This window comes from Cavia porcellus, unplaced genomic scaffold, assembly GCF_034190915.1.
Source record: "Cavia porcellus strain 051 isolate PalLab524CR breed Dunkin Hartley unplaced genomic scaffold, mCavPor4.1 scaffold_6, whole genome shotgun sequence".
NCBI lineage: Eukaryota > Metazoa > Chordata > Mammalia > Rodentia > Caviidae > Cavia > Cavia porcellus.
The window spans coordinates 18,236,696-18,263,834 of NW_026947489.1; the positions used below are offsets into that span (position 1 = coordinate 18,236,696).

General features: G+C 44.9%; 1 long non-coding RNA gene across 1 annotated transcript in view; it reads left to right on the plus strand.

Annotated features, from left to right (window-relative positions):
- Positions 1-6,119: 6,119 nt before the first annotated feature.
- LOC134476241 (uncharacterized) overlaps positions 6,120-27,139 on the plus strand; it is a 184,227-nt gene continuing 163,207 nt past the window's right edge. The window contains exons 1-2 of the long non-coding RNA XR_010047819.1: positions 6,120-6,185; positions 13,303-13,417. This is a non-coding gene — a long non-coding RNA (uncharacterized LOC134476241). The remainder of the gene's footprint in view (positions 6,186-13,302; positions 13,418-27,139) is intronic.

A 27,139-nucleotide genomic window follows, 5' to 3' on the forward strand; every position in this document is an offset into this window, starting at 1 on the left:
GAAATGTTTGGATGCAATGCAAAATTAATGTTTTACCTAAGATTTACGTACTAGCTAAATATTTTGACAGAGTCGTGAAAGTAACTGTGAGGACCACTCCATCTGGCTCCTCTTGTTTATTGCCTGAATATTTATACTACTGCTTTGGAGAGTTCATGTACAGAAAAAGATTATTTCTGTGTTTTTGGCCAGAGTCAGAGCAACTTTTTGTTGTATGGATTGGAGATAAAGAGGAGAGACAGAAGCACATGTGGGCCTTGAAAGAGGCCTTTCCCTGTTTTGACACCGGGAACTGAATCCACTCCACATGTACCCAAATAGTAGAAAATCTCAACTCTGCAGGCATGCGTGACTGTTGCTGATGCGCTTGGAGATGCAGAGGGTAATGAATGTCTGCTCCAGAGCAGATGTTAGAAGGGAGGATGCAAAGTACAGGTGATATCCTTTGCACATAAAGAATTTCAGGTCCATAGTGGTCTGAGGAAATACACAACTCTTTTTGGAATGTGCACAGACTCTGTAAGAGGTGGAGTAGTCTGCACAGGATTCCAGCAGCAGAGTGATTTTGGCATCGACTTGGGAATGTTTAAAAAGTGCGAGTCTTGGTTGGGGGTTCCCAGCACCGTGGCTAGTCAAGGCTGCCCTCCTGTCCTCCGCCAGCTCTCTCCTGGGTTCTCACGCTTTCTCTCCCGCTGAGATCTCAGCTGGACACCACCTCCTTTGTGAATCGGCACTCCTCCCATGTCCTCTGGTCAATGGAGTTTTCTTTCTTGCAGTATATACTGAGGTCTGCACACTCTTAACCTGCAATTCTTAAACCTCAAATTGTAAAAAGTAGAAAATGTCAGGTTTTGGTACTAAAATTCACTAGGTGCAAAATCTTGCCTGAACTGGAACAGGGCTGTTGTCCGTGTTTATTTCACTTTATTCCTTTTACGTTTTGCTGCAGAAAGGTGATGTGATTGATCACGGCTGATATCCCAGACCCTTCCTAGAACACAGCTTCACCTTGCCAAGTGTTTTGATGAGGAGATTGTAGGCCTGGTCTTTCTTGCTTCAGTTGCCTGTGCTTTGTTGACAGGTTTGTGTTTCCTGGAGTCTGCATTTCCATCTTTATTGACCACAGGCCTCAAATAGGTCACAGCCTTCAGCATCAAGAATCTTGGTTTTGACAGATTGTTATTTACAGAGATCCACTAAGGGGTTCTTTATTTATGTGTGTCATCAGCAGTCATGGCTCAGGGGAGGATGACAGGGAGGGACAACAGGGGCTGGACCAGGTGGGTGAAATAGTGCTCTGCTTGTGCTTCTGGGAGGTGGATTTGTCAGCAGATGGGAGCGTGGATGGGTAAAGGTCCCAGGGGAAGGATGCTGCCTGCCCCCTGCCCAGTCTCAGCACTGCACGAGTCCTCTGAAATTTGGATAGAGTGGAAGCATTCTGTTATTGGATGAAATGGGCAGGGTCGTTAGAGAAAATTTAAAAATCCACTTCCTGCATAAAATGTTTTATGAATGAGAAATCACGTTGGCTGATTAAATTAATGAAATGAAAGAGGACCTTATTTATTTCTAATCCCCAAAGTTTTACCCCCCTACTTATCAGGTGTTGGTTTATTTTTAGTCATTATTTTACCAGCCAAGGTGCCAAGGCAGTTCCTGACTTACTTAGAGCCAGGAATGAGCTAGTAAAGCTGAGCATTCAGGAAGATGGGGGTCTCATGCCTAATGTGCTGTTGGACTCCAGTTCTGTGTGTGGGAAGGAGAAAGCCTCAAAGAACTTGGTTAAGGTTGGTATCCGCGGACATGTCTCCAGGATATTCGGGGAGAGCGCCAGGTAGCTAGCAAAAAGAAGCAAAAACAACCAAGGCCAAAACATGCAAGGCGGAGCAAACCAAACCTATTCCCTCCCTCCCTCCAAGGTCATGAGGTTTGGGAGATGCAGCATAACAAACGGACCACTAGGTGGCACTGACGATCCACACTTGCGAGACCCAAAGGCTGTCTCTATGGTAACGGGTTTACAAATTTATGGGGAGACCTGGCCTTGTCTCCTCTGGGGTGTGTGTGTGTGTGTGTGTGTGTGTGTGTGTTTGTAAGAAGGCACGTAAGAAGGCGTTGTTAAGTGTTCAAAAAGTGTTTTGTGCAGCCAGAACTGTAGATTTGCAGCTGTCAAGAGATAGAGACCATCAAGGTAACGTTATCACAGTGTACAAGGCAAAAGCAACAGAAGAGCAGAGAAACCACTGCTTCTATACAATAACAAAGTGCTGTCGCCTGGCTTTGGACACTAGGGTTCTCTAATACGTGGGGCCAGGAGGCAGGGACCCGAGGCATGCTGGGAGTCTGGGGAGGGGCTGCAGGCTCCAGATGCTTTGTGCACATTATCACCGCAGGGACTCAACCTGGAGGAGCTGGGGTTGCTTGACCCTGGGTGGTTTAGGGCTACAGTGCTGGAAAATATTAAATATGCCCAGGGATTGAGTGTTATGAGTTTGATGGTGGCTGTCTTGGAGGAGGGTGAGCCACTCTCCATATAAAATGTGTTTCTAGGATTGGTTCTGCCAGCCCTTGAGACCAGATCAAAAGCCCAGCTGTCTGCTTCCTCTTGCTCCTGCTCCCCCATTCCATGGAGCTCTCCATGTTCGGATGCTGTTGCCCTGACTTCTAGTATGCTGGGTGCAGGTGGAGGGCGGCTCTTATACCTGTAGGAGTTCTGGGTGCTTTGCTGTGCTGGGGGTAGGAAATGCCATTTTGGAGTGAGTCCATTTGCACTAAACTCAGTTACTTAGCTACCAGGGAACCTTTTGGAGATATACTCTGTGTGGGCTCCAGACCCGCGTCAGCCCAGCCTCTGCCAGTGAATGGGGTACACCCGGGCAGGGCTTGTTTCAATGTAAAATTTGTCTTCTCAGGAATTCTGGAGTTGCACTATTTTTTTTTTTTTGTCTTTTTCCTTTTTATCAGTACCAGAGATCGAACTCATGACTGCCTGCTTGCAAGGCAGACGCTTATGCCGCTGAGCTAAATCCCCAGCCCCTGCACTATTTTTTGATTTTAGTTTTCATAGAGAAGAAAAAGAGGAAAGAAGAAAAAATGGACCTGAGCAGTGTTTTCCAGAGCTCTGTAGCAATATGCTCACTACTGAAGCTCTGGATAGTTATTTTATAAATATTATCTGGGTAGCCAATATCACCTAGACTGCTCCAAAAATTGAAAATATTTTGAAGTAACTTCAGACTTAGAGAAAAACTGCATGCTACAAAATATTGTCACACAGCCTTCACCCATTGTCCCCCAAGTTCAGTATTGATTTCGTGATATAGATATGTAATTTTTCAAATGCTTTTGATAATAAATTACTGGTATGGCTTCTTAAATCTTTAAAGATTTTAGAATTTCCAAAAAACAAGAAAATCATCTCACATAACCACAACTATTTCTTGAATGGGCAGTAGGGTCATGGAGGGAAATACGGACAAACCCAGACATACCTGGATTCATCTCCCAAACCTGCTGGCTAGAGCCCAGTGGTGGGAGGTGGGGAATGCTGCTTCAGGCAGCAGATTTCGCTGTAAGATATCAGGATATAAATCCTTCTCATGGGGAAGGGATTAAGAGATAGAGGTGGAGCGGGGAGGAGGTGGGGAAGGGGATGAGAAAAGGCATTAGGATGTGTTATGTGTAGGTACTGATCCTCCACAAGGAAAGTAAACATTATCACAAATGTGTACTTATAAAAAGAAACGGGAACAAATGTAGATCATAATTTGAGTCTCTGAAAGTGAGTATTAAGGTAAGTGAGATAATATAGAAAAAGCCTTATTCACCTAAGGCGTGGCCAATAAAGCTTTTCCTCACTTGCAGGGGGATTCTTTCATACAAGATATTCAAAATAGTCCTGGTTTCTTAGATTTACACCACAGAGTAGCTTAAATAAACGTTAGAGTCTGCTTATGACTTCAACTGTTTTTAACCATCATAAACACCTAAGAGGTCTCTCTAGCTTTCTTGAAAAATTAAATTATTTTGAGGTAGTTGTGGGTTTGCACAAGAAGACAAAGCTTAGGTACCCTTTACCAAAATTCTCCAATGGTAACATCTTGCAGAACTAGACCACAGTACCACAGCCGGCAAACCAGCATTGAGAGTCAGGATGCAGAGCGTTTTCACTGCCAGGAAAATCCTTCCTTTGGCTTTTTAAAGCTGAATGGACTCCCCTCCTGGGGAGCCACTGACCCAGAGCTCATGAGCACTGACCCAGAGTCCAACTGGAGGTCCAGAGCCCATGAGGACTCACGCCAGTCTCTTTTATGGAAACATGCTGGGAAGGTCCAAAGGTCAGCAGTGGAAGCCAGAAAGTCCATGCCAGCAGGGTGAAGGAGCTGTGCTGGTGGGTTGAGGGTTCTACAGTGGAATTGAGAGGTCACACTCACAACAGAGACCAGGGCTTCCCCAAAAAGCACCACAGCCACCCTCAGCGACACGGAGGCCCTGAGCTCCTCCGATGATAAGCACAGTCACAGTACATGCCAGGAAACCAGCATGATGAGTTCATCCTGGGGACCAGGCAGCACACGTCTCCCCCTCTGGAGCCAGGAAGCAATGCTCGATGTGAAGACCAGAACTTCTCCAGGAGAACCACACACGTAGGAGAACCCACAATGCCTCAGTGCCTCAAAGCCTCAAAGCCTCCCCTCTCCTCCTTCTCCTTCTCCACGTCTCTATTTATGCTGGCAACTTTCCTCACGTGAAACATGTATGCTTAGCACCATGGTGATTTAATTTCCCTGGCATTAAGTTGATCACCAGTTTTTAATCCATAACACATAGTATTAGGGTGCAGAGACTTTTTTGGCTCTGAAGGTATGTTTCCACCAAAAACACAACACTTGCGAAAAAGGTTTCTTATGAAAACTTTTATCATAGTAATCAAAGATCCAAAAATCCCAAGATTTTAGTGTTTTTAAATAAGGAGATATCTGAAAGCAGAAAAAAAGTATTCTTAAGACACAAGATTGCCAGACATGGCTGCACATGTCTGTAATCCCAGAAGTTGGGAGGTTGAGGCTGCGGGATCACTGTGAGTTCAAGGCCAGCCTGAGCTGCATAGTGAAATCCTGTCTCAAAAAGACAAAAAAAAAAAACAAACAAAAACATTACTGAAACATGAAAATTGCCAAACAATGTTGGGACATCATTCTAGAGTAGCTTCTCTAACAGTGTATCATACTGGTACATGGTTTTGCAAAATTCTCAGTTCTGTAACCTTGATAAAAAACAGAAACAATGGATTATGTGATGAATTCTGCTAACCGGTCTTGAGTTTTGCATATTTTATTTACATTTACAATTTATATTTCCGTCAATTAGAAGGTTCCAACTAGGAACAACTCCCTCAATCCCCAAGTATAAGTGGCTATAAAAGAAGCTCTGAAAAGCAATAAATAATTATGAAAAAATTCAAGTTTTACCACTACTGAGTATTTAACAGGTTGGTGAGTAAATATAACATTTGTAAGTAAACATTTGGCTTTTCCATATCCTTAGAAAGTTTGCATGTTTGAGCTGACCCCATACTTTCTTTTACAAAACATAGCCTCATAGAGGAATGGGAGATGGCTTTATATTTGGCTGTCAAGGAAATCTGCTTCCCTCTTGGACTCTGGGGTAAGAAATTAACTACTTCTGCAACCATTTAACGTCCAACCCTGCAAAGTTTGCGTGTGAGAGAAGGGCGGGTCAGGGCAGTGGCTGGGAGCTGCCTTCCCTTGGAACTTCCTGGAACATCCTGAGCCTTTTTAGGACGCCCTGAGCTGATCTGCGTGGAAGGTAATTTAAGTCTAGATAGCTACGTACCCAAAGCTCAGGTATATTTAAGCCATTAGACTTCTGATAGGAATAATTTATTTCCCTATCAGTCTTCACTCCCAGATGTTAATTCTGACACCTGCTGCTCCAACCTGGGAAGAATTGGAGCTGCTGCCTCGCTTTGCCACTAATTTAATTAGTGGACCTGAGAAACGGACCGAGTTTCTTTTGGTGCCGGGAATCGAACTCACTCACCACCTTGTGCTTGCCAGGCCAGTCGTTGTGCCCTGAGCTATATCCCTGGTTCTGACTGTGTCTCTGACCATCGCTTTTTCTTCTTTGTAGGAGTGAAGATAACGGTAGCCACCTCAGCTCAGGTGAGTTAGTACAGGTGTGACAGGTACGTGCCTGCGTGACTTGCTGGTCCGGTCCCTGTTTGCTGCTCCGCCTCCTTTCTGGGAAGCATGCACGGCCTCCAGAATTCAGCGACGGTGCTCGGCTGGCCGCTGGGGGGCAGCATCGCCTAACTGCTAACTGCTGCCCTGCTGGCCCGGTGTGTCCCCATCTAGTGCCTCCTGCGGTCCTGCAGCACACTGTAGCTGCCTTAAATGATACCTGTGATCGCAGCTGTCACTAGTGCCGTGGCCACTTTTGTCCTTCTTCGCCCTCTTTTGCAACCCCAAGTCAGACACGTCTTCTCCTTATCTGAGTCTTTCTTAGCTTCTGAAGATCTTGCTTGACATTTGTCGTGTTCGGATTTTCACTGCAGCGTTTGCTTTTTATATTTGTCATAGTGGGTCTCTCTGTGTAGTTTTAAGTTTGTAGGGAAAGGGAATAAGTTTTGATATTTCTTAGACTCATCACTGTCTTTACGAGGGATCTCCACTCCCCTATCAGCGAGGAGCTCGGAACTTAAACTCATTTCCCAGAACTGGGGTTCAGTGTGGGTTTGCTGACTGTGGGGTGGGTGGGTACTGATGTGGCCATGTGAGGCCCAGGGGCAGCTGTGCCCAGATATTTCTGGATATCCCTTTACATCCCCAAACCCACGAGAGGACTGTATTTCTAGGGTTCTTTGGCTGTGATTCTCAGCTCTGTTCCTTGTCTATCAATAGCGATCATGGCAGTTAGCACTCACGCAGTGCCCACAGTATTTGAAAAGTCCGCACATTCCCTGTAACCGCCTCTTCAGCAGGCAAACCTAACAGGAACATGTAGACACTAGAGACCATCTGGCGTCCCTTCCAGGGACTTCTTGTCCTAGAGATGACCAGGTTGATGGGATCATAGTTATGAATACTCAGATTCTCAGAAAGGCCCACTAGGGGTTTTCTGTCACCAGTGAAGTCTAATGTCCTAAGGGGTCCATGCAGCTGCTCATGGAGACTGTGGAGCCAGGGTGTGGGGGTGGCACAGTGCCCATCAGCCTCTGCGCTTTTGGCTGTGGGTCTTTGCACTTACGTTTGGGCATCATCTTGGGATTTTCATCTTGGTTTTCTTTTTGGACCAGGAATCAAACTCAGGACCTTGTGTTTGCCAGGCAGGTGCCATGTCACTGGGCTGTATCCCTGGCATCTTGGGATTTTCAGGAGCTGTTATATCTCTTTTTTCATGAGATGCTACAGTGTGCAGTGGCAGCCAGTGCATCTGACAGGGAGACCTGCCCAGGGCCACAGAACCTATTCCCAGAGGACTTGGGCGTAAGATGTGCATTTCTAGATCCCTTTTGTGCTTTTTAAGTTTCTCTGCCTGCTCAGAAATGTCACTTCTCTGCAGGGCAGAGGAGCAGAGTGAATGCTTTGGGTCCCCTGTGACCTTGTCTTGTCCCTGTGACCTTGTCACTCACAGAAGGGACAGCTTCTGGGCTGGCTTCAGATACTCAAAGTGTGAGCTCTGGACTAGCCAGCCCTGTGGCACCTGGTGCGTTTTAGAGACGCCCAGTCACAGCCTCCCTCCCCCTGGGTTCCTCTCAGGCTGTCTGGCTCGCGTTCACTGTATGCCTTCTTTGCACAGTGCCCTAAGACTTTTGTGGTCAGGGCCTGGTGGAGGATGGCTGCTTATCTCAGGGCAGCCGGAAGTAGAGGCACGAAAGAGAAACTGGGGACAAAAATGCACCCTTCCAGGTCCTGCACCCCTCAGCACCTCCCCACAGCACAGAAACCATCAGCTCATCCGTGGATGAGGCCACTGATGAGTATAGCACCCCGAGATCCTATCTCCTTCCACACACATGAGACTTTTAGAGGACATTTAGATCTAAGTCATAAGAACATTTGGATCTAAACCAACAGCAACGCTCAGCTAAAAGTGTAAGCCTTTCTCCTCATGCAAAGAGAAAGGTGTTCACTTTATTAACGGCATAAATCCAAGGGCAGTTTCATCTGCAGACTTGACTCCCCAACATCAAAGGGCTGAGTGTTCATAAAAATACTCTCAAAATGCGTCCCTCAGCTGCAGGACACCCTCCTGTAACGTGCTCACGAGTGGGAGTCGTGGCTTTAGAGGGCGTGGTGTCAGCTGGAACCCAAATGAATTCAGCCAAGTACAAAACTCATGTCCAAGGTTGGTGAATGAAAGTGAGTTTATTTATTGCTTTTTGGTACTGAGGATTGAGCCAAGGGAACATTAAGCTATATTCCCAGCCCTTTTAAAAAATTATTTTCTAAATTTTAAAACAAGATCTTGTTCAGTTGCCCAGGCTGGGCTGGTCCTCCTGCCTCAGCCTCCCACGTAGCTGAGCTAGTAAGCAGGCACCGTCACACCTGGCTGCAAGCTAATTTATGAATCAACTCATTCATGGCAGGAGCAGGCTTTGCGGGTTCTTCATGTTTACAGGAGCTGTGTTTCCAGCCTCTCCTGGGCTGGAGAGGAGGAAGCTGAGGGCTCAGGTCCTTCTTGGAAGTTGAAGCGTTGTGCCTGGTCACGAGTCGCAAGCGTCTCTGTTGAGCAGAGGTGAAGTGGGGGAATGTCCTCCGGAGAGGAACCTTATGGTGGGTCCCTGGCCAGCTTGTTGAAATTAAGCAGGCAACTTTGGGAAAAATAAATGCTGAGTTCTGGGCCTCAGGAGAGGTGATTCCGATTGGTGGATTAAGGCTCAGGCCTGAGAAATGAATACTTTTAAAGCTGCCTCAGATATTTCTGATGGTATTTCTGGGCTGGGAACTACTAGTTTAGGTGCTGTTTGTACTGTTTAGCTAATGCTCACATTTTCCAAAGTGCCTGCTAAATATTAAACCAGTGGTTTCCATTCCTGGCTGCACATTATGGCCACTGGGGGAGTTTTTAAAAAATACTGTTACCTGGGTACTATCCCAGGCCAATTAAACCAGAGTCTCTGGGGTGAAGGGGCTTGCTTTAGCACTAATATTTTTTAAAAGCTCCCCAGTTGAATCTAATGTGCAACTAAACCTTGAAAGAATAAATAAAATTTATTCCTGAGCTGTGTGTTTGGAGGCTGCACTGGGTTATTGTCTGTTTTTTTTTCTTCTTCATTTTCCAGAGGGCTAATTTGTTATTAAAAATGTCAATTATCCTATGTGGCCTGATGGGTGTAAATCATCTGTCTTTGATTGGAACACCAGGTTTCTGTAATTGTGGTAGAAGACAGTGCTTTCTTTTTATTTCCTCCTTTCTTTTTGGCAGCTGTACCAATCTGCTGGTTCATTAGGCTCATGGAAAAACAGAACTTTGAATCGCTTTTTTGCACACCAATGTTGTAGTGATCTCTGCTAGTGGATATTTCTGCTGGTGATCATTTTGATTATTGTGGAATGGAGCCACGTCCTGAAGAGGTCCTGGCAGGTGAATAACACAAAGTGGCCGTCCCATTGGGTTGGGGTACATGCTTGGCTAGCAGAGCTGGCTAGATTTCAGCTCCTGCCCCTAAGCCAGGTACCTGTCTGCAGAGCAGGACCTGCCCACCCCAGCTGGCAGGAGAAAAGAGTGAGGCTTTGTAAGCCACATGGATTAGCGTTAGTAGAGCGTGGCTCCCAAAAGAAAGTGAGCTGTCACAAAGATGGGGTGACAGATGCTGGATGGGCAAAACCAGTGCTACCCTTAGACCTGGCAAAACAGGCCCATTCTCAGCTCTGTGTTCAGTCACACCTGACTCCTCAGGGTGGGGCCGAGGAGCTGTGCCTGCCCAGCCATGCCTGAGCTGCATCCCCAGTGCCTGATGACCTGATGACCAAGGCCCTTCTTCCCTGGGCCTGAGTCCTGGGGGTAGACTGTGGGGGCGTACCTGAGGCCTATGGAGTGATCATGGGTAGAAGGTGCAGATGGAGCTTGGGATGTGGACTGAAATGCTCACAGGCACACATGTGAGGCCCCTCGGGGAGCAAGGTGGAGCGGGGCTAAGAGCGGTGGTGGGCTGGTGCTGATGGACACAGGATGATATTCAGGGCCTGAGAGCCAGCTCTTCACATGCCAGTCCTAAAGTAACGTGGAGGGCATGCACAAGGCCCTGGGTTCCATCCTCAGCCCTGCCAAACAAAACAAAAACAAAAACAAAAACACAAACAGAAACTGAAACAACTAATGAGTCTGAGAATTTGCAAGTCAAACTGGCCTTCCAGGTTACTGTGAAGGTGTGTTTGTTAAGCTAGGAAGGTAAAATAAGCTATTTAACAGTTTATCTTGATTGTAGCTTTTAAATATTTAGAGAAGTGGTAATTGGGCTTTTTTTTTTTTCTTGGATTCTTGACCCAGACACCTCACCTGTTACGGAATGACAAACCAATGCATGTCAGATGGTAACAGAATACCACTGATGAGTGACTTGGACAAATATTTGTTTCTCACAGTCTGTAAAATCCAAAATCAGGGTGCTAGCAGATTTGGATCAAGGTGCTAGCAGATCGGGTGTCTGCTAAGGACTCATTTCCTGGTTTGCAGATGGTCAGTTTCTGTTTGTGTCCTCACATGGGGAATGAGAGAGCAAATTCTCTTAGATCTCTTTTATAAGAATACTCACTGCATTCCCGAGAACTCCATCATCTTGACCTCATCGATTCCCAGAGGCTCCACCTTCTGCAACTGTCCCACTCCAACAGATGAATTTTGAGTGGTTACAAATGGAAAAAAAAGCCAGACTGAACTCAATGAAAGGGCATCGTTGGCCGGCTGGGGGCGGGGAGGGGGCAAGGGTCTGAAGGTGAGGTCCCAAGGTTAAAGAATGCACGTGTGCAGGACATTAGCAACAACAGCAGGCAGCATGGAGCGGGGCAGAGAACCAGAGTAAGAGCAAGAGCTGCCTGCATCATTAGTGTAAAGTTCTTATACAGGTTGTTCTCTCATATTTACACTGTCACATAGTGCTGTAACCAGGGCACGCGTGTTTACCTGTGCCAAGTCATAGTTGCATAACTGTATCCTGCTGTGTGCCTGCACTATACAAGTTGGGTCACATCCTCAGGTGCCTTCAGACACCCTTAAAGCAGTCTGAGTGGTTCCCCTCAGGCATTTTGAGCTAGAGGTTAGGCTAAAGATCAAGGTAGAGGTGCGGAATCCTGTAGATGGTGATTAAATTCTAGGGTGATTTCAGGCACGCTGCTACCTCTCTATTAAAACGTCCTGGTAACAGATCGTGCTAGCGACCTTCTGTTTCCTAGGATTCTTGATTCACTGGACTCCAATGGCCCATAGAGTTGCCAAACGTTTCTTTCCAACTCCCTGCTTCAGCCTCAGTCTCTTCAGAATCATAGCTTTAGCAAGACTTTAATCGGGACCTTCCCTTTGGCTGGCATTTCTGGGCTTTCTGTGGAGAGGGGATGTGGTCAGATGCTGTGTAGTCAGGATGGAAAGATCTCTCAACAGGAATCAATGAAATGGTTTCCTTGAGTGTGGTTCCAGTAAAGACTGACTCCAGAATCTCTTCTCTTCTTCAATTAATTCTAAAAAGGGGCTTAAAATGTAAAAAACCAGGACAATATACAAAGAGCAAGAATCCCAGAATGGTTGTTTTGTTTTGAAGAGATGTTTCCACCAAGGAGTTCGATCTGCCAAGGATATCTTGAGACGGAAGCATCAGAAGAGACGAGAGCTCCCTGGACAGGGTTGTTATGGACAGGACTTGAAAGGAAATTTCCCCTGGCAACCAAGCCAAGTGGATCTGACTGAGGCAGAGGATGAAAGCAGGAGTTTAATGGTAGCTAAGAATCTCAGGAAAAATGATAAGAAAATGCACCCAAATGACAGCAGTGGGACCATTGTTATTTACATGTAGAATTCTACCAGCCCATGGAGAGTGAGCCTGGAAGTCTCACTTCTTATAAAAATCTTAAGAGTAGACTGGATCCTTGATGGTGTCACCCATAGTTATCACTATAGCTGCTACTGAGCTTGGCCAAATCCTATCCCCTCTGACACAGCTATGTGCATTAAACCTAGCATTCTTGGTCCGCTCTCCTGCTGGCAGCATTGAAAAGCGGTTCCTTCACACCAGCATTCTCTGGGTGGCTGCTCTTTCACAGTCCTGACAGGCTGACTGTAGTTTCTCCCGTTTCTTCAATGGTGATGTGAGCTCCTGGAGGTTGGGAACACTCACATAGTCCTTTCTGCAGAAGCAAAGAGCCAGCCCTGGAGAAGGGATGCAGGCTCGGGATGAAGATGTGTCGGTCAAAGGCATAGAGAGAAGTCATGCAAATCAGCGGGTCAGAGTTGCATTGCTCTTTGCAGGCTCTTTGGAGGAAGAACCAGAACCAAACCAGTCAATGTGGAGAGGTTCTTCTTTAGGGTATGAATTAGTGGCCTATAGCTGTTATAAATTACTAGAAATTATGTGAATTAACACAGCAGAAATGTATCATCTCACAGTTCTGAAGATTGGAAGTCAGAAATGGAAGTGTTGACAGAGCCATGGTGCCTCTTCAGCTTCTGGAGGGGACACTCCTCGTTCCAGTTTTTGGTAGACTCTGGGACTCATTGCGTGTGCTTCCATATGCACGTGGCCTTCTTTCTTCTTGTCTCTCTCTGTGTCCTTTTCTTTTGTAAAGACATTTGCCTTGGATTTAAGACTTACCCTAATGCAGTGTCATCTCATCTTGGTGTTTACCTGAGTTACATCTACAACGATTCTGTTCCATGCGGCATTCCAAAGAACGTCACATTCTGAGATTCTAGCTGATTTGGGGAACGCTTCCCTCCATGACAGCCTGAGATGTGCCTTTAGGAAAAATTTGTCTCATGCCCTTAGGGATGGCCTCATGCTCTGAAGTTCTTGTGTCTGCTTCAGGGTTGGTGCAGGGGGTGCAGGTGCAGGAGTGGGGCAGGGAAGACATGGGAGGATGTTTATTGACTGCTGACTCCCTGTCAGGTGCTTACTCTATGCTTATGTCATTGTACCCTTAAAACAGTGGTTCTTCAGAACAATAACCAGACCTGCAGCGGAAGAATTAACTGAGAATGTGTTAGGGATGCAGATTCTCCGGCCACCTGAGCCCTGCTGGTCCACAAAGGCTGAGGTTGGGGCTAGTAATCTGTGTTTCCACTATCTAGGTTGTTCTGGGGCTGCACTATCCTGGTGAAGAGTCTTCAGGAGGTGACATCTTCAAGCTGCCCCAAATAAGAGTGCCACCTGGGAGCTAAAAGCAAACCTATGTCCACTCAGAGGGTAAGTCCTCAGAGGTTTGACTACATTCATTCTGCATGGGAAAAAAGAATGCAGACTCCATTTTATCCCCAGCTTCTCTGAACAGACGGTCTGACTGTCTCACCTCCTCCCATTCGAGGGTTATCCTCTAAGACCTGCCTTCTAAGCTTCGGGACCTCATTAGAGGTTTGAAAAACTGGTATCAAAAGTGCCTGGGATCATTTTTATGGGCCTTTGTGAATAAGAAAACAATGCCAGCGAGTCAATATTATGCACAATTGGCAGTAAAATCCCCCTAAATGGCTCCCTGGCTCTAATTTTGTAGAGTAAAATCTATAGGAGTCCTGTCAGGTCTGGGGATTTTAAAGGTGAAAGGCCCTGTGCATCCAGAAAAGCCACTGAAACATAGAGGCTGTATTTCCCTCTTACTCCCTCTGGAGGGAAGTTAACAAAAGTACTTAAGCCTTTAACCTGCAGGGTGTCAGCCATCAGGTTGTGCAGGGCAGTCATTGGCATGTGGTGACCCCGACAGTCTGGCTTCCACACACTGCCGGCCACTCATGGCCATGAGATGGCAGTAGCCACTAAAGCAGCACTCACGGTCCCTGCTGCTTATTAGCCTGGCATTTCCAAATTAAACAAAATATAGATACATATGCACAGTCTGGAAGAGACCGTGAAAGATCATCCCTTTCCTGCTTCATCAAAACTGTCCACGTTGGAGTCAACGTGAGCAAACTGTTTATAAGATTCTCTGAGAAACAGCTCCCCAAATCTCAGTCACTGACTCAACTGATTAATTAATTCATTTGCTTAGTGTTTTTCCTCCCCACTTTTCATTCTGAAACATTTCATGCCTGTAGAAAAGCTGCTTGCATAACACTGTAACGTTTAACTTCTGTTTCTCTCTGTCTGTCTGTCTCTCTCTTGCTGAACCAAAGGTTTGAAGGTAAGCTGCAGACATGCAACTTGTGTTTTCTGAGCGCAAAGAGATGTCTCTGTACAAACACAGCATTGTTACGGCATCTGAGAAAACCATCACTGGCAAAATCATGCCACCTAATAATCTATTTTCGAATTGCCATTATTCTAGCAGTGTTCTTCAGATGGACATTCAGTCCATCTGGAAACCAGACTGTCTTTATTTGCCACATCTCTCTCTCTTTTTTAGAGCTGTCCTCTGTCTTTTTTGTCTTTTAGGACCTGGTATTTCTTCAGAGTCCAGTTCATTTGTTCTGTAGAAGGCCCAGAACTCTGGGTTTGTCCATTGTTTCTGTATCAGACTCAGGTTAGATATTTCAGAAAGAGTTCTGCCCAGCTGGTGACCTGGTACCTCCCCTGGTGCATCACTTCCGGTGGCACAGGATGATAAGGTTGGGCATCTGGCTAAGGTACCACAGGCACTGCCAGTCCTGTGACTGCGGCAGACTGTCCTTTTTCCACAGTGTCCAAGGGGCTGTTCTAAAGTTCATCCCCATCAGGACATTCATCTGCTTAAAGTCCTCCTCCTCTGCTTTCCATCACGCCCAGAATGACTTCTAGGTCTCTTGCTGTGACTTTCACAAGCCTGATGTGACCTGACCTGTCTGCTTTTAACCACTCACTATGTTCTAGCAACCCTGCTGTCTTTTTGGGGTTTTGGAGACGTCAAACTGTAGATGTTTAGCTCTGCCCACCCTCGGCACTAGGCACGGCTGGCTTCTTCTTACCATTCCGATTCTGGGACAGATGTCACCATCCCATCCCTATCTTATTTTCTTGCTGTCTCTTTCTATGAAGTGCTGGTCACCAACTAAAATGAGCCATTTACTTACCAGTTCATTGCTTGTCCCATGCTTCAGACTCACAAGGCCCACGGAGGCCAGTACCTAGATTGTTCAGTTTGCTATGTATTACTGTACAGCACAAAGCTGGGTACACAGTAGTGCCCAGGAAATGTTTGTGAACAAACACATGGATGAATGAAATTGGCTTAGTGCTAGTTGGGCATTAAAATGCTGCAGTGGCCACTGTGGAGCAGTGTCGTAGAAGTCAGGAGACTCAAGTATCAGGTCCTGCCTGTGACCTCAGACCAGGCACTTAACCTCCTGAACCTGACTCCTTTCATTGATAGAATAAAGGGTTTTGACTGGATAACCTTTTAGTCCCAGGATTATCTGACACCAAGTTCTACTCTTGGTGAGCAGATGACGTGCCTCTTAATGTGTGTACCTCGTTCATGTCATCTATAAAATGGGATGAAGGATACCTACATCATGCAACTTGTGAAGAGCAGTATGATGGTGAACGTGACTGAGCCCAAACAACTGCATGCTGCCCTGTCCGGATGTCAGGTTATTTTGATTCGGGGTTGTTCTCCTGAAACCAGGAAATCTCAAATTATCTATGTCTTCAGAACTTTCTTTGAAGCTTCCTCGGCAATAAAAAGCATTTTAGTTCAGACTGCTCTGGAAGGCTTAGTGGTTTGAGCTGAAGGGTCATTATAAGACCAGATGGCAGAGAAACCTTTTAGATTACTGTGTCCAGAAGCTTTGTGGTTTAGGTAGAAGCCCAGTGCCCTGGCATTGCCCTGCAGGAATAAAGATCAATAATGTCATTTGCAATAGGTGCTCCTGGTGCTCCTCACCCCTGCAGCCCCTGCCTGTCCCTGGCCCAGCTGTCCACTTGCTGCTTTGGAGACAAGGAGCAGAAGTTAGGCCTGGATGGGTCACTCATCACCATGACAACCACAGTGTGTGCTCTGTGCTGCCCAGCACTGAGGGAGAGGGGAGTATCAGGGGCCTACTGAAGGGCCTAAAGGCCAGGGCAGTGAGGGTGGGTGGGGCGTAAGTGCAGGAAGGTTTGGGTGGGGAAGAGAAAGGCAATTTGCATTCCTCTTATTTCTTTTAATTTTTTTCTAATTGTGAAACTTTGAATTCACATTTTTTTTTTTTTGGTCATTGTTCTATCACTGGGACAATATACCAGACACTGACATTTAAAGGAGAAGAGGTTTAATTGGCTCGTGGTGGTTTCAGTTCACACTCTACTGGCTCCAAGGAGAAATAGGATGGCAGAGGGATCTGGCGGAGGAAGGTGCTCAACCCATGGTGGCCAGGAAGAGAGCGGAGAGAGGAGCCAGAGACACGAATTCACCCTTCCAGATCCCACCTTCTAATAGCACATTCAGTGCCTTCATGATCCAATCACTTTGTAAACGTGTGAGACTTTTGGGGAAACAGATCCAAACTCTTGACACATGCCCTAAAATCCACCCTTTCCAATTGTACACTCCAATGTTTGTTCCAACACTCAAAAGTTCTCCCCGTGTGGGAATTAGCTCTTCTCAGACTGTACTGGTGACAGGGACACAATTTGTCAGCTTCCTGTATCCTCAGCCAGGGCTTCTATGAGAACAAGAATGACCTCTTGAGTGTGCCCAGTGCGGTTTGTGATAAGGAGGGAGGAGGCTGATTGACATTTAGAAAGTAAAGCAGGACGTCTAAGATGGGAAGAAGAGAGGAGACATTGTGTCAAACTGGAGGGTCAGAAGAGAGAGAAGACAGAAATGGATGCAGATCAGAACCTGCTGTGGGAAGGGGATGGCTCCAATTCTGTCCCTCAAAACACTGCATCTGCCTCTTGGTACACCTTGAAAGCCTAGGACCATGCTCTCATTCAAGTTATTTTGTGACATTTGATTTGTTCTAGTGGGACTTCTGCGTTCATTTTGCTTCTAAAAGTCTGAGGTCTTCCAATAACTTCACTTCCAGCAAGGGCCAGTGAAAACCCTGAGGAGCAAGGGGAACACACACTTTCACCCCATCACTAGAGCTCAGTGTGGACGCCTGCAGGCAGGCACGATCCTTGGATGAGTTGTGTGTAATTCTGCATCCCTAGCCCCAGCTTTTGTCCAAAACTCAGGTTACCCTCCCGTCAGTTCCTGTCTGTGGTCGTGGAGGGGGCTCCGGAGGGGGCTCCGGAGCGGAGTGAACCAGCATGGTCCATCACCTCCATCAGAAACCAACCTTGCCTTCTTTGTTCACAAGCCAGTAGTTCCCTCTTTCAGAATGAAAATCAGCTTCTTACTTGACTATTACAAATCAGTAAATAAGAGAACTAAAGGACTCACTAGAGTTCTCCAATAATTAACACTGGTTATTCACCACTGGAAATGAATAAGAAAAAAACAAACAATCAAACAAGTGAATAATAAGACTGTCAGATGTCAGGCTCGAGTTCTTTCCTGCATGTGCAAGAGGGTGTTTTCTCGATCATGAAAACTAAATGTCCATTTCTCTTCAGTCAAGGGACATAGAGGGGAGAGGTTTTCATGATGGAGAATTTGCTGAATGCTTTGCAGCTGGATTTTTCCAAGGTTGTTTCAACACAGCTGGCTAGGAATGCCACTGCAGCTGGTGACAGAGTCCGGGGCTCCCCTAGGAGGGATGTCTCCTTCTCAGTGGTACGGGCTGGCGAGAAAGGAGCAGATCCATGTGGGTGGATCACTGGTGGAGGAGCTCTATTTGTACTGATTACTGTTACATAATTTTCCAACCATTTCAAGTGCTTTGTTTTTCATTTTAGTACTGGAAACCCTAGAGGGCATTTTCACAAATGAGCAAGCAGAGATTCAGACACTTAAGTATATTACCTAAACAAGACAGACTTGAGATTCAAACACAGTTCTGTCTGGTTCCAAATCCCAAGTTTGGAGTTCTGAGCTGCTAATCTTTTCTGCTGCCTGGTTGGGGAGTTCTGGTTTGCTTGAAAGGGATGCTGTCTAGAAGCTGTCTGCAGGGGACAGTAAAGCTGGGTTTGGTTTGGGAAGAAGATAGAGGTAAGAAGAATGGCTGGGAAGGTAGTGTTAGAAGCAGATGGAGGTCCAAGGAATAAATCTGGTTCTAAGCACTTATTGCTTTAAAGTTTCAGCCAGGGATATGCGCAGGCAGCCGGTCATTAGTGGAGGAGGCTGAAACTCGCACCTGAACGCCAGCTAGGAGGAGTCATAGCTGGGCTTCCTTCTTAGTGGGGAATTGTAATGCTAACTAGGAGACAGAGGCAGAGGCTTCATTGACTTGTTCACAGGGCAGGGCTTGTTAAAGCTGGGACTTATGGCTCATTGAGGCCAGGGATCAACTCTGAATCCCCAGGCACTGGGTCTGTGATGCATGATTTTCTCCAGACGCATCTGATTATCCTGATAAGGCAAGAAAAGGGATTGACTGCTAAAGAGAAAGTTGGTTTTCCTCCCAGTACATTGAGAGCCAGAATTGCTAACCTTTGGCAAGCTGAGCAGGACCTGCCTCAGATCTTCTCCCACGATGCTTCTCTTCTCAGTCTTGTCTGTGAAGCTCATGGCCAGATCATGAACGTGGATGCACGCAAATGACTGGGGCTGAACTTCCTTGGACACATATTAAATGTGTGACCTAGGATACATTACCCTTTCATTTTCAAACCAGACTACAGGATTGCTGATACTGGCTGTTCCTAAAATATGTATGTGGAATAAAGCAAATGGGATGTGCAATGCAATCTTAGAAAAATATTTCACAGATTTGGAGGACTCTTGTTGCTTGATTTTGAGACTTATGATAAAGCTATAGCAGTCAAGACTGTGTGGTATTGGAAAAATGAGCCAATGGAATAGCAGAGAGTCCAAGAAATACACCCCTTATATTTGGTCAGTTAGTTTGACAGAGGTGTGAAGCAATTCACTGGAGAAAGCATGATCCATTTGACAAATGCTGCTGGAACCACTGGATAGCCAAGTGCTAAAAAATGAAATTTGAGCCATACCTTACACTCCGAAAAAAATTAAAATGGATCATAGATCAAATGCAAGATTTAAAACTTTAAAACTTTTAGAAGAAAACATTGGAGGAAATCTTCGTGAGCTTGAATTAGGCAAAGATTTCTTAAATAGGATGCCAAAAGCATAAATCATAAAAAAAGATAAACTAGACTTCAGAATTAAGCATGCATGCTCTTCAAAAGACATTGTTAAGGAAATGAAAAGCAAGACACAGTCTGGGAAAGCATATTTATAAAACACCTACTTAAAGAACTACTGTCCAGCTGTTAACTGTGTGAATAAAGAGCTCTGCCGGCTCAATCATCAACCAACAAATGACTCACATTTACAAAATGGACAAAGGACTTGAGCAGACACTTCAAGAAATAAAATATTTGGAGAGAACGTAGCACATAAAAAGTGCTCAGCATCAGTAGTTACTAGAGCAATACAAATCGAAACCACAATCTGATGCTAGGCCATATTCATTGCAGGGACTAACTGTCCCCTCTTCCCCAAGGTGACAGTCGAAGTATTGGCTGCGGAACTGGAGGTTTCATATACTGCTACCAAGAATGTGAGGGGACATTATTACTTTGGGAAATAGTTTGGCAGTTTCATATAAAGTTAAAAACACTTATTTTATAAGCCAGTAATCATATTCCTGGGTATTTACCCAAGAGAAATGAAAATATGCACCCACATAAAAACCTGTATTGCAAATGCTTATAGTGGCTTTATTCATAATCACCCCAAACTGGAAACAGCCCAGATATCTAACCTCTGGTGAATGTATAAAAATATTCTGAATTCATATATTGGAATTCTGTTTACTCACAAAAAAGTAGAAACTGCTGATATGCACAACAGCATGGATGAATCTCAAGTGTATTATGCCAAATGAAAAAAACTGGAATCAGAAAGCTTCATATGATATGAGTGTTCTGATGGCATTGTGGAAAAAGCAAGCTTGTATATGTGCATGTGTGTGTGCATGTTTGCGTGTGTGTGTGTGTGTGTGTGTGTGTGTGTGTGCGTGTGTGTGTGTGTGTGTGTGTGTGTGTGAGAGAGAGAGAGAGAGAGATGATTGACTACCAAGAAGGCATAAAGGAACTCTTTGGAGCTGTGGAAGTGTTCTGTATCTTGATTATGGTCATGGTTATGGTCATGTGTGATGGTCAACATCCTTAGGATGATACATTTAAATTGCAGGTTTTACAGGTCACAACAGATCAACAGCCGCAATTTGATATGGCCCAGCCCGTATGCATCACACCAGCCTGATGCAAGTGGCAAGCTTAAGGGCACCAAAGTAGAAGAAAGCGCTTTCTCATCCACAGTACAAGGAGAGCACCCAGGAGGGGCCTGCCAGCCGGAAGGGCGTTCTCTGTTCATCACAGTGAGGGGCCAGTGCTGCACAGGCCTCCAATTTCCCCTGAACAGAGCTGGCTCATGCACACACATCTTCCGGTCTTTTCCTAAATTAGGTTCCTCTCTTGAAGCTCACCAGCCTCATGGGAGTCGAGGCCGGGGTATAGTCTGGATAACACGATTCTTCCTGGACTCCAGGCTTCACATCTCAGCGCCCTTTTGTTCGCCTGCCACCTCTGCTGACAGAGGTCTCACGCAGACATTTCCTCTGAGCAGACAAGTGAAACGCCAATAATTCTTTGTCAGGCCAAAGCTACTGTCACGACAAAGCACTGAATGGTCATTTCAAAGGGACAAAGAATAGAAGCCATCCTTAAAGCATCCCTTGACAGGAGAGATTTAGGAACACAGACGGTATTATTGGGCTGAACCATTACCGGATGAACATCCAATGAGAGGCAGCATTACATGGGGCTGGTGATAAAAATCCCCAATATCCTCGAGCTTTACCTCCTAGAGGATTTGATTCTTCCCTCTCAGACAGAGTCTGTACCAAGAACTATTTCCTTTCATGAGGGTAGGCGGCTGCAGAGAGTACACTTTGGTCTTCAGAAAAACAGATCCACTTTCGAGTTGCTTTCTTCAGCACTAATACAAAAAAAGAAAGACAGAGAAAGAAGAAGCAAAGTCCTTTTATCTCCCTTGAAGGCCTGCTGCTTTAAGCTCAAGGTAGTTCGATTTACCATACTCTGACTCTCCCAAACTAGGTTGCTTCCTGGAGGGTTTTTAGCAGAGACTCAATCTCAAGTGAATAGGCACAACTAGAAAAGTTCTCCCTGCCTTTAAGGAGTCTTTTTTTTTTTTTTTTTAGAGCCATGAGAATACCTGAAAAAGGTGGCCTCAAGAAGTGGAAAAGAAGTTCCTGTTTGGGGAGAGTATCTATTTAGCCATATTTTAGAGAAAAGTGGAGGAAGAGAAAGCATTTGGTCATTGATTTTCTTTTCCATACCTACCATTGACTCCTGTGAAGACGTGAGGTCTTGAGTAGAGGTTTTCCTGTTCTTATTCCACCAACTTGGAAGCTTCTTGGGGTGATGAGGTTTATTTATCTCTTATTCCCAAAATATAGCACAGTGATTAGAATATAATAGGAAGAGGGACAGAAGTGACTAAGAATTGAGAATCTGCTATCTGCCTGGCCCAAGAGGATATGCTTAGTCTGTGAAAACTGGTGTATATATAAATATCAGTGCATTGGTTAGCTATTGCAAGAATAATGCTGTGTAACAAACCACCCCAAAACTCAATTAGGTTAAAAAACCTTCAGTCATTTATTGTTGCTTGCATTGTCTGGAATTTGGCTGATCTAAGTTGACCTTGGCAAGACTTGATTGAATGGTTCTCACTGAAGGTCTGTAAGTCCGCTGCCATGGATTGGATTTACATTCTAGATGTTAGGGTGGATCTATTCCATCTACCCCTCCATCTGCTTCTGAGGCCAGACATGTAGCCACGGGATGTTTTTTCCTTGGGTTTGGCAGAGACTCAAGATCTCTCATGGCCATATTAGGAACTGGCACATTCTCAGGTCCACTGCATTCTGTTGTTCCAAGCAAGTGGTAGGGCTAAATCCCAGGTCAAGGGGCTGGTAAACATGTGGTAGGTATAGCTTCAAAAGCACATGGCAAAGCCTGAAGGAGAAATGAAGGTTAAGACCAGGAATGCAGTTACAGCAACATGTTTCATCCTCACAATGATCCTGTGTGCTGGAGGTGATTTTATTCTTCATGTCACTGATGAGAAAACTAAGGTCAGAGCCAGATTCAGGTCTAAAGTGTGTTCTCCTTCCAGTGTACCATGCTCTGTCTTTGCTGTATTTCTTTCTTTTTTTTTTTTTTTTAATTTTATTTAAGGAGAAAAGAAAAAAAAAGCAGGGAAAGGGTACAAGTTATACAGATTTACAGAAAAAAAATGAACAGTAGGAAATCACTAGTTAATGGATTACATATTGTCATCTTAGAAATAATTGTTCAAGTCACAAAATTAAAGCTTGTAAAGTGGACATTCCATCAATGATACTGCAAACAGTTCTGTTCATTGATCCAATAAAACTCTGTGATATCATTTTCTATCTTATACACTTAAATATACATGCAGTTATATAGTTTAGAGCACTTTCTTTTCCTCTCTTTTGTACTATGACTATTACACATTTTGGGTTTCATTGCTCCCACGGTTCTTATTACTTTTTTGGAATAGAGTAAAACCAAATGTGACATAACAGAACAGAATCGGTCAAGTCAAAAGGGTGGACATAATAGATAATGTAAAAACATAATACAGGTGATCAACAATGATTACCATAATGTCTCCCGCTATCTCTAATAGAATTGCCTATATCATTAGTTATAATACAATTGAACAAAACAGTAAAGAATAAAACCGACAAAACCAAAACATTGGAGACATTGTAGGTCTTCAAAAGTAGCTAAAAGTGAACAAGAATGGGCGTCATAATGAATCTCATTATCTTCACAGCTGATGCCTAAACTTTCGAACCTGATACTATCCAGCAAAACAGAATAGGGGAACATCAGTTAAAAACCAGATGGTGAGAGTAATACAGGGCTTTAAATCAAGGTAATGAAAAGTTAAAATGGGTTACTATAATATATCCTGCTATTTTTTTCCTTTAATTAAAAGGATAAAGATAAAAAAGTAAATAATGGAGTGGAGATTGAGATAAAAGAGGGCATAACAATGAAACAGCGCAGATCAAAACATAACCATTTAAGCAGAATAGTGTTTCACCACCAGATAATCCTAACCTAAAAGTAGTTACCATATTGTTTCTTTCTTTGAAATCCTTGAGTACAACTTCGTATACTGTAGCATTAAGTATATCAAAACAATGTAAAACCATTCAAGAGAATGACAGCATTACAGAGTATTTAGAATCGACTAACAGAAAATGAACAATGGTTTCTGTATAATCTCCTTGTCTTTAAAAGGTTTTTGCTTATACTATCGTACATAATAAAATCCAATAAGATACAGCCTATTTAGACCATTGGAGACAGAAGGACAAAAGCTAGATGAGACTTCAAAACAAGATGATACTAAATCAGTATTACCTATTAAGATGTCATTTTCTCCAAAATAGCTGTTCCTATCATCCAATCTTCTCTGCCTCATTTCTGTTAAGCTCTTTTTCTGTCAGTAGCTGTCAGTTTGTCTTCTTCATTTTGTTCTCTGCTCCATTTGTTGTGGCCTCCCCGCCACTATTTCTGGGTTCTTTGTATTTTTCTTTTTTTAGAATATCCTGCAATACTTTCTGTAGAGTTGAATTGGTGGTTGCAAATTCCCCCAGTTCCTCTTTATCCTGGAAGCACCTTGTTTTTCCATCAATTTCCAGGGACAGTTGTGCAGGATATCTCAATCTTGGCTGGAGATTATTATCTTTCAAAGCTTGAATTATTTCCCCCCACGCTCTTCATGATTTGATGGTTTGTGCAGAGAAATCTGCTGTAATTCTGATGGGTGTTCCCTTGTAAGTGGTCTGTTTCTTGTCTCTTACAGCTTTTAATATTCTGTTCTTGTATTGAATTTCTGGAATTTTTATTATTATATGCCTGGGTGTTGCTCTGTTTGGGTTGTAGGTAGCTGGGGTCCTGTATGCCTCATACATCCGAGTATCTTTACCTTTTGCTAAATTAGGAAAATTCTCCTGGATTATTTCTGTGTGTAGCTTTTGTAGTTCACTTGTTTGCATCCCTACTTCTTCTTTTATGTTCTTAATCCTTAAGTTATGGATCCTCTTATCATCTTCTTGTCTTTGTATTATTGCTGTTTGTTTCTTTGTTATTTTTAAGAAGTTTTTAATTTCATTCTCCCATATTACAAGTCTGCCCTCCAGTTCAGATAGTCTGTCCTTAGTTTCTTTCAAGCTGTTATGCCAGTCTTCGATAGACTTCTTAGTATCTTGGTAGTCCCTTTGAACCTGCTTCACGTATTCTATGCTTTCTCTGTTTTCTCCATCAAACAATTCTCCCCTTTTTTTCTGTTCTTCCATTCCACCACCTGTTTTTTCTTGGGTGGTGCTTAGCATTTCTCTAACTATTCTGCATACTTCTAGCTTCAGGTCGTTGATAACTTCATTCCTGAATTGGTCTATGAGGCTCTCTATATGGTGCCTTATGTGTATTGGTGCGGTGTCTGCTATTGCCTGTTTCTCAGAATTGGGGGCCGAGGAGCCTTTCTTGTTGCTGCCTCTTCCCATGCTGCCTCTTCTTCTCTGTTCCTTATATATGCAAGCTTATATAAGAGACCCAGCTTCTCTCCCAGTCAGCCACAGTCTGATCGAATTGCGCCAGTTAGGTGTTCCCGCTCACCGCTGCGCACCAGGGAGTTACGGACCAGGCAGCCTACGCGTCTCCCCTCCCGGCCACCGTCAGGCTCTGGGATCTGGGTTGGGACAGCCTACCAGGTCCGCCGGCAGCGTCACGCAGGCCAGGCACTTTTCACCAATCCCGCCCGAGAGGGGGATGTGTGGCTGGAGTCGCCACCGTGCCCTGCTCCCGCAGGACTGCTCGGGCCCAGAAAGTCCTCTGCTGGAGTCAAACTGTGGTAGAGTGTCAGTTTCTCTCACTCACCTCACCATAAGTCAGTGCACGCCTCCCTGCCGTTCGCAGATTGCCGTTCTCAGAGCTTCTGCACGTCTCTCCCCTTGCCGAGCCACTGTAGAGGCAGCCAGCCGCCGCGCGGCGGGAAACCCAAATCGTGGCTTACAATGGCGCGGTTCCAGCCTCCACACCGAGTCTTTTCTGTTCCTGTTTTAGCACCAGGACTGCATTCCAAGTTGGCTTCTCTCAGCCCAGTTCGTTCCTGAGTCAGCAGAGCATATCTCCACCTGCTTATGTCTCCTTAGTCCGCACCATTCCTGGCTTCTGAGCCGAGTCTCTTTTTTCTTTTTTATTGGTACCAGTGATTGAACTCACGACCACAAACTTGCAAGGCAGGTGCTTATGCCGCTGAGCTAAATACCCAGCCCCCCTTGCAGTATTTCTTGGTGCTTAATGAATACATGCTGTATACAGGTTAAAAAATGAAAGTCCAGCTGAAGTTAAAAAATTCAGCCAAGAATCTCTTTTACCAAATGAAATTCTGGTTTTTTGAAGATTTGTGTAGGTATTCTGGTTCTAGATTGTGTCCAAACAATTCCAAGTATTGTTCAGAGATCAGTGACTGGGCTGTGTTAGGTCCCTGGTCACATCTTGCTTCTTTAGAGAAGGCACACAGACCGCGACTCCTCCATGCAGGAGGGACACCCCTTCAACCCCTGTGGCTTAAACAACCATAGGAGACTCACATATGGCAATTTCATGACTGCTCTGGATGAATTTCTTACTTTAAGTTGAGTGCACCAGTGTAAAGAAATATGTCTTTCTAAGAGAGCTGCCAATTCCTGAGTTATTTCTCTGACCTACTATGGTCATGCAAATGGTCATTTTGTCAATGCTGATGCATTTCTGTGGGTGACCAGATGGTGGAGAGTGACCAGAGGAGGCTGAGGTATCTCCTGTTCCTCTTAGGATGGGGTCTCACTGAGGAACCTATTCATATCTGAGGAGATTTCAAAAAGAGAGGCAGAGCCCATTGGCTGGACCAGGGTAGGTGACTCAGGAAGTGACACTGGCCTTTCTGAGTCAACATGGAGCTCTGTGTTCTGCTAGATGCAGACACTGTACTTTTGTACTCAGCGTAGTCGCCTCTCTCCCTACACCATGTCATCAGAAGGCGCCACTCAGTGTAGAAGCTCACAGAAAGTAGGCAAAAGGTCCACATGTTGGTTCTAACAACTGAAATTTCAGAAGTTGGGATGGCAGGGAACAGAGAGGTACCTGACAGGGCCGTGTTTGTCTGGGGACTTCTTGGCATAGTTCACTTCATCCACTGCCAAAATTTGGACAGTTGCCTCTGCCATCATGACTAGAGAGATCCTGGGAAACCAGCCTGTCCTGGTCTCCCCTCTCCCTCTGGATTCCTGTGAACTCAGCTCCTTACAGTATTTCCAAGGTTATGCATGGATGTCTTCTTTCTCCTGGGGTCAGTAGTACTTGCATCATTCAGAGATGAGTGAGAAACTTGTTTTCAGGGGAGGGATGAAGTGTTGTTTGGGAAAAATTACTGACCAACTCCAAAACCGTGGGTGGTTGCATGGTGTGATTGAAATTTCAGTGTCGGATAAACTTAACTCCCCATTGTCACTTGTCATAATCCCTCAGAAGCTGGGCTTGAAATTGTTTTCTCTGTGATCTGCCTGTTACCCTTGGAGAGGTCCAGAGGACTGTTCATCAATACTCAGATCTTTGTGGGAGTTCATTGGTGATATCCTCCCGAGGGAAGACAAGTGCAATTTTGTCTCATTTCCGGTGTGCTGCTTTTTGGAAGCTGGCTTATGAATAAAGGAAATGGGCAGAAAGGGGAGAAGGATGAGAGGAAACAGTGGTTTTGGAATGTGGGTGTCTTAGTTACTTTCCCATCGCTGGGACAAAATACTTGACACCTACAGCTTAAAGAAGGAGAGATTGATTTTG